General features: G+C 44.2%; 1 non-coding gene across 1 annotated transcript; it reads left to right on the top strand.

Moving 5' to 3' along the window:
* Positions 1 to 4,217: 4,217 nt before the first annotated feature.
* Trnaa-ugc (transfer RNA alanine (anticodon UGC)) lies at positions 4,218 to 4,290 on the top strand. The gene has a single exon. It is a non-coding gene; the product is annotated as a tRNA-Ala (tRNA).
* Positions 4,291 to 10,827: the final 6,537 nt, after the last annotated feature.

Genomic DNA, 10,827 nt, shown 5'->3' with positions numbered 1-10,827 from the left:
GATATTCAATCTGTATATTGAGCAAGCAGTAAACGAAACAAAAGAAAAATTTGGAGGAGGAATTAAAATCCATGGAGAAGAAATAAAAACTTTGAGGTTCGCCGATGACATTGTAATTCTGTAATAGACAGAAATGGACTTGGAAGAGCAGTTTAATGGAATGGACAGTGTCTGGAGAGGAGTATATAAGATGGACATCAAGAAAAGCAAAACGAGGATAATGGAATGTAGTCGAATTAAGTCGGGTGATGCTGAGGGAATTAGATTAGGAAGGAGAATCTTAAAGTAGTAAAGGAGTTTTCCTATTTGGGGAGCAAAATAACTGATGATGGTCGAAGTAGAGAGGATATAAAATGTAGACTGGCAATGGCAAGGAAGGCGTTTCTTAAGAAGAGAAATTTGTTAACATCGAGTATGGATTTAAGTGTCAGGAAGTCTTTTCTGTAAGTAATTGTATGGAGTGTAGCCATGTATGGAAGTGAAACATGGACGATAAATAGTTTGGACAAGAAGAGAATAGAAGCTTTCGAAATGTGGTGCTACAGGAGAATGCTGAAGATAAGGTGGATAGATCACGTAACTAATGAGGAGGTATTGAATAGGATTGGGGAGAAGAGAAATTTGTGGCACAACTTAACTAGAAGAAGGGATCGGTTTGTAGGACATGTTCTGGGGCATGAAGGGATCACCAATTTAGTATTGGAGGGCAGCGTGGAGGGTAAAAATCGTAGAGGGAGACCCAGAGATGAATACAACAAACAGATTCAGAAGGATGTAGGTTGCAGTAGGTACTGGGAGATTAAGAAGCTTGCACAGGATAGAGTAGCATGGAGAGCTGCATCAAACCAGTCTCAGGACTGAAGACCACAATAACAATAGCAAAGATGAATACATCTTTGTTTTTCTTCTGTGTTCCTATACCATTCGGCTCATTGCAGTGAAGCTGATAAGCTTTAATGAATTGAGCTCATGCCTTCAAAAGTTTGTCAGGATGACAATGCGAAGGTACATTGTGAAAGACTGTCGGGATGTGGTAAAGTTAGAATTTATTAAAGAACAAAAAAATGAAATAGCAATTATAACAGAAGCAAGGACTGACGACTATGTACATCAGAAAAGCCATTAATTATGAGTGATCAGTAAGGAGCAGACAGACGAAAAAAAATCATTCACTTTTCGTTGCACTTCTTTCTTTCTCTCTCTCATTCTTTCTTTCCACTCTCTCATATGCAGGATTGCTTCAATATGTTGCTCAAAGTGAGATGTGCAACGAGTGCTTTGTATTATATGTGATTCTGAATAAGAGAAGACTTAATAACAGCATTAACTATTTGTATTGAAATGGAGTGAAGCTGGGAGGATTTCCTTCATTTTGAAAGGCACTGGTTTCCTTGGAGTCATCTACAAATGAAATGAAATGTGAGAGGAATCCATGGACCTATTTCATAAAATAAACACAACTATGAAAGCTTTCAAAAGACGAAATAATGAAAATAAAAAAAAGATGCAAGTTAAAGTGAAGGAAGACTAGCACAATTTCATACATACAGGTCATTTACTAATAATGCAATTGAGCTATCCATTAATTTTTTTCCATTTCTATTATTGTTATAATCAAACTGGTGAGATAAGTGCCACTATTTCAGGCTACCAGTTGTAAGTATGGTATGTTAACTATTGTTATAGAAATAGATTTCTATGAGATTGCTATTACTCTTAAAAACTAATCACCTGTATTTTCTGTTTACATGAATCGCAATGTGGAGCAAGTAAACCAAAAAGGAAGAAAAAGTTGAAGAGAAATAAGAACTGGACCCAGGTTACGTGAAATTCTCCAGAGTAAGCCGTTTTGTTCGGCGCAGCAAAGATAGAATGGCTTTGCAAGTTGCTTATATGCTTAGGCTTGGTAGCACCTCTTTTAATGTAAATACATAGCTTTTCCTTGAATTTTATTGTGGAAAATTAACTGGAATTTCCCAGTGTTACACGTTGTCAGTAAAACCGAAAGAATTGCGACAATAGTTTGCATATCATAATAGATGTAAAACAGGATTTGACATCGTGTAAATTACAATTAAGAGCAATAATTAGCATATGCAATTTTAGCATTTTTGTGAAATTTTTATTTTGCATATTCATACATGGCAGGAATATGTATGTCCAATGTTGATATCAATAGAGAAAATGCAATAGACTGAGGTAGTATGGAATTGTGCAAACATAAACTTGAAGTTCAGGTGCCATGCATGTCTACTGCAAAAAGTTTAAGTAGGTCAGAGATCAGTGTGCCAGTTGTGACAAATGATGGTGACACTCCACAGCAGAAAAACCTTGATGACACAATTTTTACAATTGACAAGACAATGTCACGCAGCTCCCAGAGTGACATGAAACAGTACAATACAAATAGGAATCTGGTCAACATGTTACAAAGCTGACAGTACCCACAGTAGTACAAGTGATTGACTGCTATGACAGTTATTACCTAACATGAACATGAAATTGGATAATGTGCACACCAATTTCAGTGATATGGAACAAGATCCAAACACTGAAATTGATAATTTGACACATGATATGAACACAGTAAACCAGCAACAAAAGTGTTACATAAGATCTAAATACAATGAAACGAGAAGTATTTGCGAGTCACAATCCCACAGAAGTTCAGTGACTTAGCCAAGAATTTTCACACTGACGAAATATTGAATGATATGAAAAACAAGCAAAGCTTGAAGTACTTTCTGAAGATAACAATAACATTACGGAGTTGAAACAGAAGGTAGATTCTTTTAATGACCATCATGACTCGTAGAGCAACTACATGCTCACTGCTCAAAAACCAAAACAAGACTACCTACATTGCCAACATGTCTGTTACTGACGTAAGTAGAGCAAGATGTAAGTGTGGGGACCGGCTGTTATCGAGGTGTCATCGAGTGCAGATCTGTCTTAGGTATGAAGGCTTAACCTCACTGAAGTCTAGAGAGTGAACAACACGTTCGTCTTACTCAGAGCGATCTCCGAAATCTATTTTGGTCGTTATGCGTGCCACTTTCATTGTGGCCAACTACGATTCGATACAGAATGCACGAAACCTGAAAGACACCCTCACGGATACATACAGAGTAGTGTTTGTCTGCGGAATAATAGGAGAGCAAGGGTCTGTGACGTTGATATGGCTGTATGTAGCCCCATTAGTCAAAAGGGGAGGGGGGGGGGGGGCGCTGCGCAGATGGTAGAGCGCTCGCTTAGCGTGCGAGAGGTGGTATAATTCACAGCCAGCAGATGTGTCTAGGCAGCTACAAGCGAACGATTAGCATCCACAATTGTAAAGCGTGCTGTTATTCGTGCGCAGGAAGCACCCTCCTCCCACACCTACACTTAATTTAGAAAAAGTACAAGTGTTCCCATAAGATTCTCAAGCCTACGTCGGAAAGATCTGCCTTGCGCCGAGTTCACGTAAATCCCACTGCACGTTTCCATTCTTTGCGTGCAGTCGGCTGCTACTGGTGTTGCTGGTTGTGACTGCTGATAACAGATGCCGTAGCAATCAATTCATGGAGTGAGTTGTATGTTTTGCGATAGTCCGTCTCTGACAAGCAAGCACAGGTGATATAGGTGCGAACACAGGAAGCTTGCAGCCTCTCGCTGCCTGCACATACAGCGCAGCCACACTAGGAGAGCGGCCTAAACCGTAGGCGAAATATGCTCATTCGTTTTGGCGCGACGTCGAACTATAAATAAGGCTGTCACTGGCGTGAGCGTCGTGTAAAGTCGGAAAAGTCGGCTTCATGGGTGAGTGCGAAGTTTCGGGAGCGTTTCGTAGTATGATCAGTGCAATGGAGATGCGGAAACTTGTTGTGGCCCAGTGTTTTGCAGTTGGACGAGAAGAGTGGTACACAGTAGTAAAGAGCGAGGCACTGAGTTGGCGTGAACAATGGAGTGCCCAATGGGGCACCTCAGGTGCTGTGTGATTGTCGACAAGGAGTGAAAACGGAGCAATTTGTGTCCGCCCTTTCAATTTATGACGTTAAAAACAAACGGAATTTGCATTCGTAATACCAGAGTATCGAAACTACTTGGAACCCTTGTGTATGTGAACGTGTCCGCACCTTTGTACTCTGGTCCCTTCACCGCTACAAACCAACCAACCATCGTGTCCGTGCACATCGGAGTCGCAAAGAATGGAGAAAAGCGCAGCTTGGTCGTTCGTTGGGGGCGTGGCTCAGTTGGTAGATCGTTCGCTTTGCACGTGAAAGATCCCGGGTTCAAGCCCCGCCGCCTCCATGTTTTGTGGTCAGTGCATGGTAAGTGTTGGTCGCGGCGAACCTAAAGGCACGCAAGATGTTGCAAAGCTAGCGTCACAGACTAATATCATGCATACTGACGTAAGGAGAGCAAGATGTAAGTGTGGGGACCGGCTGTTATCGAGGTGTCATCGAGTGCAGATCTGTCTTAGGTATCACGGCTTAACGTCATTGAAGGCTAGAGAGTGGACAACACGTTCGTCTTACTCAGAGCGGCGTCCGAACTCTATTTTCGACTTTATGCGTGCCACTTTCATTGTGGCCAACTACGATTCGATACAGAATGCACGTAACCTGAAAGACACCCTCACTGATACATAGAGAGTAGTGTTTGTTTGCGGAATAATGGGAGTGCAAGGGTCTGTGACGTTGATATGGCTGTATGTAGCACCATTAGTCAACGGGTGGGAGGGGATGGGCGTAGCTCAGATGGTAGAGCGCTCGCTTAGCATGCGATAGGTACTGGCATCGATACCCAGCTCCTCCAGAATTTTTAATACACCTACATGCGCACCTTGCCATGCAAGTGTAATAATTTACAACCAGCAGATGTGTCTAGGCAGATACAAGCGAACGATTAGCATTCCACAGTCTGCCTGCAGCGGCCGTGGCGTGCGGCTGTCTGTGCTCAGCACTGCGGCTGGCTTGTTTACTTCTGCGTGGTAAGTCGCTCGCTAGCAGCGGTTATTCTAGCGTGTGAGGAATGACGTTGATGAATCAGTGGTGACACAAGCTATGAGGATAGATACTTTGTAGTTAACTTTCGATAATTCATTTGCTCGACCAACCTCTTTCGAAATCGAGGATTTCCTCGAAGACGTGATGAAAGTTGGAATAAATCAGATTATTGTTATACATTTTTCGATTTTGTCTAGCATAGTTCATATCAAGATGAGAGATGCCGATTTTTGTGACAAAATAGTTGACTCCTTCAGTTCCGCTTTGAAGTTTAAGCATAGTGATGGCAATGTGGGTGTAGTTACTGTTTCCCACGCAGACCAGCCGAACAGATAAATGTTGCGATATCGCCATATGGCAAAGTTTTGAGTAGCTTTGCTGAACGTTGGTCTCCGGCTCATAAATATCCGTTGTTGAATGGCGTCAGGCAGCTTAAAGTAGACTTGCAACGACACATTCCGTCGTACGTCACGGTTTGTGGGTACCGTGCAGTCGTAATGTATGATGGCCAACCTAGGACATGTGCCAGATGTAACTCGACGGGACATGTGCGTGCGGAATGTTTACAGCGTCGTGTAGTTCAACTTCCAACCGGAGAGAGTGTTCGCCCTCCCGCAATGTCAACATTACCGGCATCGTACGTGTCGGTTGCCCGCGGTGAGCCGGCAATACAACCGATTCGTGATCCACCTGCCGGACCCAGTCTCGCAGTTAATGTAACATCACCGGACACTCCAGTCACGTCCGGGATGGCTGTTTCTGAAACCCATGACACTAACAGGATCAGTGATATGGTGGTAGAACAACCCGTACAGGGTGCTGAGTTAACGGAGGTGTCCCTGGCTCCTGCTACCATGTCCGAACAAGTGACTGAAACGATGCCAAACTCTGACGCAGTAATACGGGGTAATAGATCTCCGAAGAAAAATAAAAAACGGAGGATGGCTCACCAAGGTGCGGAAGATACAGCACCGAGCTTGCGGGGAAAGGCAAAATTAATCGGCCAGAATTTAAAAGAAGGACCAGCTGACGCTGTCGCCTCGACTTCGCGCTCACTTAACACACCACGATCTGACAACACCGTGTCGGAGCCTCCCGCGACGTCCGACAGTAGACAAGATGAGACGCCGATTCAGCACACTGAGCCACCGGATACGATTCCACCAGTTCCTGAACCAGTAGGCCCCCTTTCCTCTCCTAATTGGGCAGACGAGTGTGAAACGAATGAAGATGATGTAGAGATGCAGGAGGATCCAACACCCGCGACTGACTCCTTGCCCCCTCTATCAGCAGTTGATGGAAGCAAAGTCCACGTGGCCATGGCTACTCAAACGACCGAAACTGTCAGCTCCTCCAATTGACAGCTAGCTGACGTATCCTAACGTCTACTCCTTTCGTACGGAACATCAATGACCACCTTGCAGGCCTACAAGATCCTGACTCTCAATATCAATAAGATACGTAGCGATTTGAATCTGAAAAACTTACAAGACTTGTTATACGCAGCTGACATAGATGTAGCAATGTTTCAGGAAGTGAGTGATATCGAGTTAGACCACATAGCCGGGTATAACGCTTTCATTAACCCTGGCAACGGTTTCGAACTTGGATCAGCATTACTCTTAAAAGAAGGGATCATTGCAAATTGCGAGGCAAAACTTGTGACCGGCAGAGGGATAGCAGTAACTGTCAATAACATAAGACTGATTAATATTTACGCACCTTCTGGGTCCAGTAATAGGCAACGCCGTGCAGAATTTTTCCGCCACGAGATCCTTCCCCACTTCGGGACGAACTACACTGATGTCATTTTTGGCGGAGATTTCAATTGTGTGCTTAGTCAAATAGATCAAACTCAGCACTTTAATCGGTGTGTCGAATTAGAACAGATCATTCAAGAACTCCGCTGAACTGACACCTGGACGTCCACGCACGGAATGGCAGTGGGTTTTACACATGTTACCAGTCATTCGGCATGTAGGTGAGATAGAATTTACATATCGTGTATTTTAAAGCAACACCTGCTACACACCGAAATATGGCCTACTGTATTTTCCGACCATGCTGCCTATATCTGTACCGTCAACATGAAACAACAGGAAACCTACCGGAGTCGAGGGTTATGGAAGTTCAACATCGCACATTTGCAAGATACCGCATGTCGAGAAGCCTTCCTGTCCACATGGACGGTATGTGAACGTAAATTCAATTCCTACAACTCCGCGATCGAGTGGTGGCTCCAATGCGCCAAACCTCAAATTAGGAAAACTTTAATGATTTACTCTCGTCAGAAAAATCAGTGGCACAAACGGACGATGGAATTTTACTTTCAGTGTCTTCGGGAGTTGTATAAATTTGACGCGACCGTTATCGGCAATTTTACAGAGATCAAAAGAATTCAGGCAAAACTTTTAACGCTGCAACGGAAACAGTTGGAAGGTTTTCAAGTTCGGGCGCGAGTTCCTACGACGGTGCAAGAAGAAGAGGCTGCCATGTATCACATGTTACGTGAAAGTCGACGAGGCCATCGGAAAATCATTACACAGATCCGAACCAGCACCGGTGAGATAGTTACTAAACAAAGTGCAATCATGAGTGCGATTGAAGAGTACTATCGAGACCTGATGTCCAATAAAATAACAGATGATACCGTGTTTGCGGATTTTACGATAAATTTATCACGGAGACTTGGCCCCACAGAGGCAAATCAGTTGATTACGGAGGTGACAGAAGATGAATTAACAGACATTATCCTACGGAGTCCGAAAAATAAATCTCCAGGTTGCGACGTCATACCTGCAGAAGTATATCAAACCTTCTGGCCGCAGATGAAATCGAAACTACTTGCAATGTGTAACGAACTAATGAACCCATGTAACGTTATTCCGCAGGAATTTCGACAGGTAATTGTTGTTTTACTGCCCAAGACCCCGTGCAGTGACAACCCAACAAACCTGAGACCTCTCACTTTGCTAAATAGTGATTATAAACTATTCGCCCGTGTCCGCAGCCAACGGCTCAAAAATGTCATGACCACAATCACAGGACAGTATCAAACGAGTGTTGGTAGAAATAGATCTATTTACCACACGCTCACGGATTACAGAGATGTGATAGCCGTAGCGGAGGCCTGCAAATTAAAATGCGCCCTCTTAATGATAGACTTTGAAAAAGCATTCGACAGTGTGAGCCACCGGTTCTTTTTCCGCGTCATGCGGGAATTGGTATTTCCGCACCAGTTCACCCAAGTAATCGACAATATGATCCGTAATAGTACTTCGCGAATCCAAATTAATGGTCGCCTCAGTGGTGCGATTGATATCGCGTGTTCGGTGAGGCAAGGCTGTCCGATGTCGATGGCTCTCTTTGCCATCGCCATAGAACCTCTGCTCGCTACGCTAACTGAACATTTGCAAGGGTTGGAAATCAATAGCCAGAAGATTGTGTGCCGTGCGTACGCAGATGATGTCGGCTTTCTTGTCGTGAACGCGCAAGAAGTGAGGTCCTCACTTGAAATACTTCAACGACATGCGGCGGCATCAGGGGCGAAGGTGAACTGGCAAAAATCTGGAATCATGAATGTCGTACGGGGAATACATTTACCCAACTATGCCCGATTACGGGAACTTACCAGTATAAAGTGCTTAGGACTTGAGTTTCGCCGGAAGATACAGAATACCATTGCCGTCAATTATAGAGCTTTACTTCACAAGGTTATGGCATGTGTACAACAGCATAGCATGAGGCAAATGAATGCTCTCCAAAAAGTTGAACTGGTCAACACCTATATTGTCTCGAAGATCAACTATGTAGCCAAAGTATTGCCTCTTCCCAGTGGCATTGCGCATAGAATGCTGTCCGCTCTTGGCCATTTCGTGACCAGAGGCAATATCTTCAAAGTTAAATTTGTTACGTTGACGCTCCCTACTCGGAAGGGCGGATTAAACCTCACTGATGTTTATAAGAAGGCACAGGCGCTCTATCTAAGCAGTATGTATAAGCTGTGGACCAAATCTCCACATTGTCTCACTGCTCACCTGCTCAACGAAATCTCACCGGCGGACCTCAACCCCCCGATTGATGTACATCATATTCCACACGACCTTTACCATTTAAAATACTTCCTTTTGGAATATAGCTATGCTCGACAAAGAATTCCGGAGAAGGAAATAACGGTGGTGAAGCAATTGTATAAGACTTTGATCGAGTCCACATCCCGGAATAACATCGAAGACAAATATCCAGCTCACAATTGGCGGGTCATTTGGGGTAATATTCATTCACGCCATTTACCGTCTCACGTGCGAGCGTCTTGGTATCTAACGGTGAACCGTAAAATAGCAACCAATGCCAGGCTCCATTCCATTCATCTGGCCGATTCACCCTTATGCAACATATGCCAGGTAAGAGATAGCGAGGAACACAGATTTGTCTGCGAAACAGTGCGAGATGTTTGGGCGGTCATACGACAGTTGTTGGCAAGCATCACTAGAACATGCCCTGCCACCATAACGCCAGCCGACTTCCTCACTCCGGAGGTAGTGCCTTACCCGCAGACCAAACAAAATTCCGTAAACTGGCTTAAAGGCCACACAGTTTACTATCTTTTCAATGTGAACGAAACGAGTAAAGAAGACTTTCTTCTGAATTTAATGATACAGCACCACCGACTGCAGAAGACTAACAGCTATAAAGCTAATTTTGCAAACTTTTTAAGCGACACAATCATTTCACAGCTAATATAGGATGGAGTGCTTACAGCCATTTTCCGACATGGTTGATTCCACTCTCCTTTCGGCCGCCCCGAGTGAAGACCAAAGACGTTAGTCCGGGGACGAATTTACGAGTGTGTCATCTTGATACTTCGTCGGATTCAGAAAATAACAGCTCGTTTGATGTAGCGCGTTACGTCTCATTGGCGGATGCCTTTCACGGAAATAAAGTTCCTAGTTTTTTTATTCTAACAGAAGATACGATAGAGAAAACAACGGTAGAAGAATTTTAATTTATTTGTTCATCAAGTATTAACTTTGATTGAGGAGCGAGATGCAATCATGCGGTGCAAAATGCACGGATTTCCCTGCTCTCCTGCATACATATGAAATGGACATAATTAATTTACACTGCATTTGGAAGCACCATTTCGTCTTCGGAATTTTTTCTGTTTTTCTGTTACCGGCGGCGGAGTCAAGCCGCAGTTTTCTTCATTCCGCAGAAGAGGTAGGGTGACATGGTGACAGTTACGGTGTGAGACATTGTAACCAGGCCTCGAATTGCACGATCCCTGCCCACTTTGCCTCTCGCTGCCTGTTTACAGGATTCCACAAAAAAAAAGATGGTAGAGCGCTCGCTTAGCATGCGAGAGGTCCTGGGATCGATACCCAGAGCCTCCAGAACTTTAACACACCTACATGCGCACCTTGCCATGCAAGTGGAATAATTCACAACCAGCAGATGTGTCTAGGCAGATACAAGCGAACGATTAGCATTCACAATTGGCAAGCGTGCTGTTATTCGTGCGCAGGAAGCACCCTCCTCCCACACCTACCTTTAATTTAGAAACAGTACAAGTGTTCCCATAAGATTCTCAAGCCTACGTCGGAAAGATCTGCCTGGCGCCGAGTTCACGTAAATCCCACTGCACGTTCCCATTCTTTGCGTGCAGTTGGCTGCTACTGGTGTTGCTGGTTTTGACTGCTGATAACAGATGCCGTAGCAACAATTCATGGAGTGAGTTGTATGTTTTGCGATAGTCCGTCTCTGACAAGCAAGCACAGGTGACATAGGTGCGAACACAGGAAGCTTGCAGCCCCTCGCTGCCTGCAGACACAGAGCAGCC

This window comes from Schistocerca gregaria, chromosome 10 (assembly GCF_023897955.1).
Source record: "Schistocerca gregaria isolate iqSchGreg1 chromosome 10, iqSchGreg1.2, whole genome shotgun sequence".
Lineage (NCBI taxonomy): Eukaryota > Metazoa > Arthropoda > Insecta > Orthoptera > Acrididae > Schistocerca > Schistocerca gregaria.
Note: the sequence above shows the minus strand (reverse complement) of the source record. Positions and strands in the feature narration are given on the sequence as shown.